The sequence below is a fragment of the Olea europaea genome, chromosome 11 (assembly GCF_002742605.1).
Source record: "Olea europaea var. sylvestris chromosome 11, O_europaea_v1, whole genome shotgun sequence".
Lineage (NCBI taxonomy): Eukaryota > Viridiplantae > Streptophyta > Magnoliopsida > Lamiales > Oleaceae > Olea > Olea europaea.
The window spans coordinates 313,067-324,099 of record NC_036247.1 but is presented as its reverse complement, the minus strand read 5'-3'; positions in this window follow the sequence as shown (position 1 = coordinate 324,099).

Genomic DNA, 11,033 nt, shown 5'->3' with positions numbered 1-11,033 from the left:
TTGAATGAAGTGGATTATTTTTGTTAGGACTTCAATTGACCAATTGATTAAATTAATTTACGATCTACAATTTTTGGATATGTAAGTTGGATATAAGTTTAGATTTGGGATACATTTGCTAATAATGAAAGATAGAGGGTTGGATTATATTAGTTGGAAGATTAGAGATTTCCTTTGCAAATATAGGTCTTTAGGCTACTAATTACTTATAATCAACCCCACTTGTTATCCATCACCACCATACATTTGGATCATAGATTAAACAAGTGTACAAGTATAAAAAAAAAAAAAGGGGTCAAAGTCGGCCACAACAATTAATAAAAAAAATAAAAATATCTTTTTATACTTATCCTCTTATACAAGTATAAATATATCCCTATCCATGCCATAGAGAAAGAGATTTCTTTCATTTCTACAAAACACTTATACATTTGAAAAGAGAGCCAAAAAATCGAAATTTAAGGAAGGAAGAAAAAGAAGTGAGCTTAACACTTTCAACTTACTTTTCAAACAAAGATCATCAAGTTTTACGGTAAGATACTTTTCATGCTTAAGAGTTATGATTTTCATGGTAATATTTATGTTTAAGCTATGCATGAAAAACCATAATATGATTATGGTGGACAAGTCCACAAAGTTAGATATCTATTTATGCCTTAGGACAAGTCCGAAGGGCACCGGCAAGCCGGAATGTGCAAGTATGGGTTTGATTGCATTCTTTGGTGTAGTATTATCATGATAATAATACAAGCATGGTATCTTACTGAGTATTTCTTATACTCATAGTATGTTATGCTAAATTTCCAGATCCATGATCGTTGAATTGATGGAAGTTAGTTGGCTTAAGCAATGATGGGTTAAGGACAATGATGCAAGCCGGAATGTGCAAGTATGGGTTTGATTGCATTCTTTGGTGTAGTATTATCATGATAATAATACAAGCATGGTATCTTACTGAGTATTTCTTATACTCATAGTATGTTATGCTAAATTTCCAGATCCATGATCGTTGAATTGATGGAAGTTAGTTGGCTTAAGCAATGATGGGTTAAGGACAATGATGTTTTGAACCGAAAGTTTTCTTTTGTATGTTTTGCTTGATGATTGTTGTTCCATCTATCTTTCTTATGGTATTATGTAAAAATATGTACATGACATGATGAAATATGGTATTAATAGTAAATTTTGTAATTATATCTTTCATGTTATGTTAAGAGACATTTTTGTAGTTTATTTTCCTTACAAGTGACAAAAGGCAGAAACGAGACAGTTTCTGGAGTCAATTTCAAAATGATGTTTCTTACTCTATAAATGTCCATTTGAGATTATAAAAATATGTCTGTTTTCCTCTTTAAGTCCTCTAAATATGGCCGAAGGAATCACTCAATTTGGATATCTATGGCCTGAGTTATCAAGGTTTTAACGTCCAAAGGTCAATCTAGATCTCCTGTGTAATACTTCACTATTTTCAGTAAAACGTCTATATCATATGATCTTGGAAAATTTCCATATTTTAACCTAGAAAACTACTTGAAATTATCTTTCTAATGCCACAAATTTCATGTCAAATGGAGTTGGGATGAATTTTATAAAAATTGTCAAACTTACTGTCCTAACTAATCTTGACAGTGCCGAGGCCGTATATGTAAAGCATAATTCCTTGTCGACATGCACTTTTATCGGCCATCAAATTTTATAAGAATTATTTTACCAAGTTGAAAATAAGTTCTTCACATGTAACACTTCTATTTAAGAGTATTTACATGTACCAAAGGCAGAAGATATTATGTTTAGTACGTGACCCTCGAAGCGTAAGTTCGGGGTGTCACACCCATTCCCCTAAAAAATCAGTTAACCCGTTTTCCATTCATAATTCATCCGGTCGAAAAAAATTAAAACCCTTCGTCCGTTCGTCATTCTCTCTCTCGCCACTTCCTCTCCAGTCTCCGTCGATGCCGGTCACTACCACTTGTAGTCCAACCTCCATTGCTACTTGCTAGTAGCAAGCCCTGTTGGCATCTCCTAGAATTTAGGCGCTCTAATCTCCCACTCTAGTCGACTGTCGACTAGTCACTCGTCCGACCCGTCGTCGCTCCTTAAACCGCCAACCGAAGCATGCTATTTTCCAGCAATCAAAGGTAGCTAGCCAAGCAAAAGAAGAAACCAGAAGAAGGTGAAGTCCCAATTTCAATTTTCCACCAGTGTGGCAGTGTCCAGAATGGTTTTGAATTTTTTTTCCCTTATTTGTTGTTATTTCGATTTCTGTAAATTTTGTGTGTGTGTGTGTGTGTGTATATACGTATGTATTATTTTTTTTTTTTTTTTTTTTTTTTTTTTTTTTGTCTTTTATGTGTGAAATGAAATTAGCACTTTGGACTTTGATTGCTTAAAGAGGCACGAACAGCAGACTTCAGGCTTCTAGTGGACTGTGAAATTGTAAGTTCAAGTTGCTTAAGATTTGGAAATATGACGAATTGCATTGTGAAATTGCGAGTTGGATGATGAATTGATTATGTGAAATTGTGAAATGTGAATTGCACTAGATTGATAGTATATGTTGGTATTGCACTGTGAATTCATTATTTGGAGTATTTTTTTCATCATCACTAAATCTATGACCTTGCTATTCATTACGGAACTTTTCTTTAAGCTTGTAGTAGAGAATCTTCCAATCACGTAGAACCATAACAACACTTCTTAATTTCAACAAATATGCTCCAATCCTATGTATTATGTATTTTTCTTTATCTTGAATATTATTAATAATCAAACTCAAGTACCCAGTGCAATATCTCTTAAGTGCAACATAATCCTACTATAAGGTCCAAAAAATTATTGAGGATTCGGAGACAACACATTGTGACCATTATCAAGCATTTACATGAAATAGAATTAATCCCGTATACCTATTGAGAGGATAAAAACTTCACAATGCTAATGTGGTACGAAAATCTCAAAATTTTTATCTTGCCCGCTGAGGCAGAAGATCAAGATTGTTATATGAAAACAAGAAAACTATAGATCCTTATATTTCGGGGAAAAAATAAAATAAAATAATTCAAGATTATACCTTGAAGAGTTCTACTATCCAATTTTGACAAAGTTGAAGAACTCCCAATTTTTGACTCCACTGATCCTTGTGACGCCAATTAGCCACTCTTCAACCTCAGAGCGAAAAATGTGCCCAACTAGTCGTTGTTGATGACAACCGAAATGGCGGTGCTATCAACGAATCTGACTTCTTTGATGTAGCGAAAAACTTCTTCAGTGAATTGTGAAATTGGAGTATTTTTTTATCATCGCTAAATCCATGACCAAAAACCTCGACGTTCAGCGTCGAAAAAAGTTGCCCGCACTGAACTCAAATCCTGGCTCCGCCCCTAAAAATATGTCTGAGGTTAAATATATAGTTGTGCAGATTTCGTAACTTTTATGAAGGAAATGACCCATTTTAAAGGTTAAACTCCAACCTCAAGGGTCCCCCACCACATCGTCCCTGAAGTATCGTGAGAGAGGTTAATCGCAGGATGTGCCCCATCAGGTCAGGGAACAAGAACTGTCTGTACATTGGTGCCCACAAAGAGTCACAATCCATGCTTCAGGAATCTAACCCTTACACTGCGACTGCCAGTAAGACTGAGTATACCTCACCATTGTTCTTTGCAACACTAGGATATGCCATGAGGGGCATGGAAATGACCTATTTTATATAAGGGTATGGAGGTTGGACACTGTCCTGGTCATTTCAATCAATTAATATATGGCAGAGGACTTGGACCGCTCAAGTGCCTTTCTTGGATTCTTATTGGTTAAAGTGGGTGGCTTGTGAAGCAACACATTACATATATGATAGACTCTGATCTTAAGCCATCTGTCTAATTGTAGGTATTAATTGATTGACTGATTGTTATTGAGTGCTTATTCGGCTAATTTTGTAACAAAAGTGCCATATCTAACTTGAACATAAAGCTTGGAATACTATGTTACTATATTTCGACCTTAACTCAGGATGTTGTTGGTCTCAAAGGATTGAACCTCATACAATCAAGCTCATGAAGACTTGAGTTGAACAGGTAAAACTTTTGACTTTTAATTGCATAAGTTGAAAATCGAAACATCTGCAGGATTGGAGTCATAATTTGTTTAGTATCAGTTAAAGTAATTGTTAGAATTTCCAAAGTGATGCACTCTTGCAGGGGCCATATATTCTTCATGCTGATCAACGATGATTACAATATCGGATAACGCTGTCATATTTTTAATCCCGCCTAGGTATGTTCGCGGTTGAAAAAATTGTCTTTTCAATATAGCTGCATCTCTTTTCGGAAGACAGTTGAGTCATCCTCCTTTTTTGTTCCATTTTCAAGTCCCAAAGCTTATGAAATCTTGTTTCTCTAGTGGACCAATTCATTAATATACCACTGAGCCATTTTTTATTAACATAATGATATCAAACCATTATTGCAGCCCCATGCTACTGTGCTTTAATTTTGGTGCCAACAATTAAGAATTGCTTTCCATACTTGTTGGATCAAAAACCAAATCACAAGTTTCGAATAAAAAAACGAGCAGTTCTAGTAAGATTTGTAATATGAATACCTTTAATTAATTTTATGTATAAAATAATTTATCCACTGATGTTTCTACGCTCGATCTCTACATTCCAAAAGGTTACTCTCCTTTCTATCAAGCAAACTCCATTCATGCCCAACCATCGCACACAAGAGATAGCCCTTTGGATCTATGTCGAACCAATATCACATTCTAGGGCAGTCTAGTGAGAGCAAATGATTAAACAAGAATGTGCCCACATATATTAGGACTTAGGATCTTACTATGGGTACATGAAGATTTACATGTTGGTTGACACGGACCCACTCCCCTTTCACATGGAGAGGTCGGCCCCACACATTTGGGCGTGGACCCCGACGTCTCCCATGTGAGAGGTCGGGTGGGACCGTGTCAACCACCATCCAAACCAACAAATACAAATGGCATAATCCTAGGACTTAACATTAGTGAACAATATCCCTTTTTGTTGCAGTTAAAAATCATAGTTATATGAAAATTAATTTTCATATTTTTCAATAAAATAAACTTGACTGACAACTGCAGGGAAGGTAGATTAATACGAAATTGAATTTTACTATCCCCGGTGGGTTCATGTTCAAAACATGAGTACTATTTTTGACATTAAATAGAATTAAATTTTTAATTTTACCCTATGGTTTGAAGGAGCAAAATAAATTAATAAATACTGTTAGCTTTTAAGAAGAAAACAAAAAAGACTCTGAATGGTTTCTTCCGTATTTTAATTGCCATTATCAGAATAAGTTATTGAAATCTACACAAAAAGGAAATAGTCATTAATTTGTATCTTCATGAAGCTCCAATAATGGTGTCACTGAAGGTCTTTGAGACAATAAGTGCACGATTCTTCGAAAACCCACGGACACTTGGGCTTTGGTTTGGTTTTTTTTTTTGTCGTCGTTATGATCAAGCTCTTTTTTAAGCTCCTGTTTGGCCCCAATTTTCTAAAAATGAAAATGAGTGGAATAATGTTTTTTTGAAAATTTTGTGGTTAAAAAAGAAGGAAAAAATTTCTATTTAAGTGTAATGTTATTTTATGGAAGATTGTGTGATTGAAAATAGAAGAGAAAAAAATTAAATATAATATAATGAAATTTAATGGGAGTCAAACGGGAGCTTAATCTCGTACACAAGCCCAGGTCTAACAAATGTTATGACAAGACTTGTATAACATCAAGTCGAGCATATTTTACACCTCTAACTTTGTCGAGTTTAGTCCCCATTAAGAAGAAAATAACTCAAAGTTGCTTCCAAGAAAGTTCAAATTTGTCTTAGCGTTGGTTTTAAGGCACGTGACTAAGGCATGGCGTGAAAGAATGCTAATGACAGGTAATTAAAATTCCAGCAAGTTGCAGAGATTGTCAAACAAACACGATCCAACTTTATTTCGTTGCTTTTTGAAAAATAAAGATTCAATTGACAATATTAAAAACTTATTCACTAACATCTCATGCTACACACCAAACACGCTTTAAAGGAAAGCTTGATATATATGTGAGATTTGGAGAGTTGCTTGATAATTTATGAGTGGTTAACATATTCAGTCCCCAATCGAGCCATATTATTATAAAAATGAGAATGAAAAATATAGTCGTTATGGACCCGACACAAAAGATAAAAAATTAAATATAGTGATTTGATGTTATGTATAACAGTCATATTTTTTATTTTAATGAGGAAATAATTGTGTTCAAACAGGGCCTCGGTTCTTCATATTAAGAGCCTGTTTTGGAGGGATATTTACTCCAAAAAATTGATTTTTTGACCGTTATTTCACTATTTCAACCGTAATTTTTGACTTCTCCTATCACATGTGAACCCCACTTTTCTTCTAATGGTCAAAAAATTAATTCTCAAAATTCCTCCCAAACGATGCCTAAACATACATCTTATAATCTCGCTTGTGATCCATTGATTGACATTTAGGGGGCGTTTGTTTCTCATTTTTGTAAAAATGAGAATGAAAAATATAGTCGTTATGGACTCTACACAAAAGATAGAAATTCAAATTTAGTAATTTAATGTGATGGATAACAGTCATATTTTTCATTTTCATGAGAAAAAAATGGAAAACAAACGGGATCTTAATAAATGGCATAAGAGTCAGAGAAATCACCGAAAGAAAATGAATTATAGAGTTTAACCATTTAAACGCTATCTAATCACACGGTTAATCAAGTCGATCAATTAAAAATGGATATGGACCATACGAAGACGTGTCCTTGTTGACGAAGATGTTTCCATGACATACTCATTTTTGTGTTCCTTTCCTATGTTGATCCAACCTAAACTCAGAGCCGATCCTGTGGCCAGGCAAATAAGGTCTGTGCCTCAGGCCCAAGACTATAGGGGGCCTATTTTGGCCCCAAAGTTTTTTTTTTTTTTTAAATATTAGAAGAAGGAAAAGAAAAAAAAAGTTTTTTCATTAATTGTGAGATGATTGAGATATTTGTTTGTTGTTCTAATATTAAGTTTTAAGTTTGCAATAGTTTGTATAATATATCGTTAAATTTTGCATTTACGTTGATTTTGAAGGAGCCTAATTTTTGAACTTTGCCTCAGATCCCGACAAACACAGAATTGGCCTTGCCTAAACTTACCATATCAGCTTTTAAAAATTTGTTTCTGTCATATATCTAACTACATATAAAAGAGGCACTTTTTGTGTTACTGTTCACAAGCCATTTGGCCATCTAAGCCGAGCTGAGTTAGCCGAGCCATTTGGAATTGTGCTGTGGTTCCACTTCGAGAACATTCACGTGAATTCCGTAAAGAAAATGTTGATTCCAATTCTTTTCTACTTGTAGTTATAGTTTCGTCGACTGCGGAAGGCAGACTCCAATTTTCGGCGTTGGCTGTACCCCCACGCTGGCTGAGTCCAATATTCCTTACATCTCTTCAGCTCTCGTCCGAAGATAATTTTCCTTGAAGAGCAAGTTTGAATTTTTATAGTTTTATCAATAATTAATTTGAGTTGGCTATTGATTTAGGTTTAATTTAATTTCACGACTCTGGCGAACCCTTTTTGTTGATTTTCCTTCGTTCCACGATTTGGCTACTTTCAGTCCAAAATTGCCAATGTTCCGTCGCCTGACTTCAAACCAGATCTAGGTATCCTTCATTTCCTGATCTTTATACTCCTTATTGTTAATAATCATTCGTATATATTTGTGTATGTCCATGATTGTACTTCTAATTTCAGTTTTTTTTTTTTTTGAATTAATGATTGATTGCATGCTTAATAAATTTTTGATTCCAAGGAAAATGAAGCAAAGAACGAGGGCTTGATGATATAATTGAGATTCTTAATGCATCATTCATCTGAATAATTTTGTGTTTTTCTCCTCCATAATATTTATTGAGGGGGGTTTTCCATTATGATGAGGAGTGACCTCAGAGGAAATAAAATTACATTAGTCTTTAATCTTTATATTATGTTTTATATTTTATTTCTGTTGGAGAGTTTTTTAAACATATGTTGCTTCCTCATTGAATGTTCAATATTATTTACAGGTGCAGAAGGCCTGAAAGAGCTAAAGGGATGTTCAATATTATTTACAGGTGCAGAAGGCCTGAAAGAGCTAAAGGGAGGGGAGTTAGTAACCAAGGTGTGCGAGACATGGATTTTGGACTAGGTATTGGGTATAATCTAGAATCCAATGCAGCTTCAGATCATGTTTCAAGTCGTTCAGCTGCAGTTAATTCTTCAAGGACAGGGATGATGGCACAATTGAAAAGTAATTTTGTTGCTGCATTATCAAATTCCCAAAAGCAGGTTCTGAACCAGAATCCAGGCATGCATGCCACCAGATGAATGGCTTTGCTGGCCTTTGTATCTGGTGGGACAAATGTGGAGACGTTCATATTGTTATATATGATGTCCGTTGTTGACAAATTGGGATTCTCAAAATGTACTCTGAAATTTTTTTAACTAATTGAAATAGAGAAGCTTAAGAGAATGGGAACATCAACATCAATTACTAATTTTCTCATCCAGTTATCGAGAGCATCATATGTAGTAATTTTTAGAGATCATCATAACTTCATTTGCCAACTACAACCTTTTTATGTAAGTAGAATGATTGTATAACATCTTTGTTAAAGGATTTTCAATTTTGTTTCATTTGATTTTTCTTTACACAGTTGTAGGTCGAGCTGAGTGGTGAAAAACAAATATTTTTCTCGACCTCAATTTGTCGACAATAAGGCTTATTTGGGTTTTTAGGTCAAACAATTTGTCTTCATTCTATATCATCGTCTTGAGGCAGAAAAGAGAACATTGACAAATATACAAGTAATCATTTTGTCCTTTGCACCAAGATAAGGTATTTTTGTGTTCTAATATTTGTCAATGGCAGCCTATTCATGGATGACAAAAATTTGTCTGGGAGTTCTGAAGTACAAAGCATAGTAAGGGTTATCAGGTAATTTTTTGTTTTGAAGCATAACGCTTGAAATACATCACACTTTTGTTAATCCTTTTGCTTAATTTTAGTGCTTTCTAGGGAAACAACTGATTTTGCTTTGTTATGTTATATAGTAGTTGCTGAAATTGGACTGGGACATCGAAGAGGAAGAAAGATCGGGGACATGATATGAGTAAAGCACTTGCCATCATTTGATATATGCACTTCTGTCTTGTGTTCAGTTTACTTGCATAATAATTTGTTTAGCCAATCATGATTGTTATTTTTTGGTTTCTAATTGCCCGCAGGTATATACCGACTTCTCATATGATTCTAATTATGAAAATAACTACCTTTTCATTTCAAACTACAGACTGGTTTTGTTTGTTTAATTGGTTTTTCCCCCTAGATTGCTTAATTCTTTATTTAATCGACCAAAATAGTTTGTGTGATAAAAAAATAAAGTATCTGACCAAGTTTTTATCCTTCGTACTTCTGCTTTCATATCACTGACCTTGATATGAAAAATTTTCCTTCCCTCTCTTCTTCTGCTTTTAGGGATGATTTCCTCTCTCTGAGGGATTCAAATTGGTGCTGTGGACGACAATGAAAAAGAAAGAAGGGAGAAACAGAATGGGTGAAAGGGATATGTCAATCATTCTTCTTAGAACAAATAGACGTCAATAGAAATGCTTGGATTTTGATTCGTCATTCCTTTGAACAGTTTTCTCTCTTTTCAATAGAATTTTATTTATTTATTGTATTTTAGATTCCTTTCCAAAGTTTGAATGTTGGGCACGTTTTTATTTAAAGCTTTGAAATTATAAAATTTAACAGCCCGATTTTCCTAGCTTGTCTAACTAGCCCTGCATCCTATTGTGGTTATCAATTAAATATGCATTACAATCATCTACTAACTAAGTTGCCAATATAAATGAGCTGTTGGTATTTAAGCCTTTATTACATAGATTCTGAAACATGATGTTCTACTACCATAGCTGGAAATTTGGCATACTGCCTTTCCATCTGATTTGTCCATATGTTGCATTGGTTAACAAGGCATATTATTACCATAGTTGATGAGAATCTTATACAAACTTCTTAAATCATTTGTATATATGAACTTTCATTCTGTATTCGCTCCCTTGTCAATTTCGGCACATGAGACTACTTAAATTAGTTTCAGCACATCGTAATGATCATCTGGCTGCCTCATTGAGGTCCCTATCCCATAAACTAAAAGCAAAAGAGCCCCATTTTGAGAGAGAGAGAAAGAAGACTACAGAATACGAGAAAGGAAGAAAAATCTAATGCAGATGTACATTACATCGCTAATCCATAAAAAAATTTATGGACATGGCAAACTTCATGTTTCTGGTCAGATAATCATCTGAAGTTTATAAAGCCTCTTGCACCTTTATTTATAAATTTATTCACAAAACTGTAGCTACTCAAGAATCAGGATGTACCTATAGTTTTATATCTATTGGGGTATGTCGTTCTTCTATATCATCTTCTACTAAATATCTCAAAAAAATAAAAATAAATAATAATAGTACTTTCTGAGATCCCAACCAAGCAAGTTTTTACTATTAGCTTTATGTTCGAATAGCTACAAGGTTATGAGCTGAGCCCATGTATATTTATGCCCACAGATCAACGCACCTCACTCCCAACATCTCTACTTGTCGTACTATATTTTGTTCATTGTACATATTAACATGTTAATACCTCTATAACCAAGTATGGCTTATAATTGCTGCATATTACTACCCCCAATGTAAGTACCCGTGAACAAATATTTTATATAAACCAATGTAATCATCATTCAAAACAAGTTTCACTCTTCATTCAAATACTACATAACCAAATTCTAACACTATTACTTACACTATATCACCCACCAACACGTGCTACGCACGTGCCTTCACTAGTACTTGTCAAAATTTCAAATCTCTAAACCAAAAACATTTGATTCATAAAATATTAAATTAAAAATCTTATTCATTAAACTATTCTAACATACGTGTTGGAAAG